The sequence below is a fragment of the Benincasa hispida genome, chromosome 1 (assembly GCF_009727055.1).
Source record: "Benincasa hispida cultivar B227 chromosome 1, ASM972705v1, whole genome shotgun sequence".
NCBI lineage: Eukaryota > Viridiplantae > Streptophyta > Magnoliopsida > Cucurbitales > Cucurbitaceae > Benincasa > Benincasa hispida.
The window spans coordinates 888708-889258 of record NC_052349.1 but is presented as its reverse complement, the minus strand read 5'-3'; the positions used below and the strand labels follow the sequence as shown (position 1 = coordinate 889258).

The following is a 551-nucleotide window of genomic DNA, read 5'->3' as shown; positions in this document are numbered from 1 at the left end:
GTTTGGAGGAATACTTGGAGAAGATTCACATGCACACCTAAAAAGCTTCCTTAGAATTTACAATACATTTGTGATTCCAAACGTTACTGTCAAAGAAATCAGACTATTTTTGTTTCCATTCTCATTAAAAGATAAGTCTAAAAAACAAGCATACGAATTGGAACCAGGAGAAAGTCACTTCGTGGGAACAAATGGTAGCTAAGTTTATGAAGAATTTTTTCCCGCCAACCGAGAATTACAAGAGGAGGCAAGAAATCACAAATTTTCAATAGAAAGATCGAGAAACGTTGAGCGAAGCTTGGAAGAGGTTTAAGAAGCTGGTCAAAAATTGGCCGCATAATGGTTTGCCTGACTGCATGCAAATGGAGATGTTTATGATGGCATCATAGAGGCATCACAAACTGCGGCCGATTCGACAGCAGAAGTTGGCCTATTGCAGAAAACATATACTGAAATTAAAGCTATACTAGATTGAATCTCTCAAAATCATGAAAATTGAGAAGATAAAAAATTTGGAACGTGGTCAAGTTCAGGGAGAGGAAATACTTCGA

At 37.4% G+C, this 551-nt stretch overlaps 1 non-coding gene across 1 annotated transcript; it reads right to left on the bottom strand.

Annotated features, from left to right (window-relative positions):
• Positions 1 to 239: 239 nt before the first annotated feature.
• LOC120070416 lies at positions 240 to 346 on the bottom strand. The gene has a single exon (XR_005479908.1). It is a non-coding gene; the product is annotated as a small nucleolar RNA R71 (small nucleolar RNA).
• Positions 347 to 551: the final 205 nt, after the last annotated feature.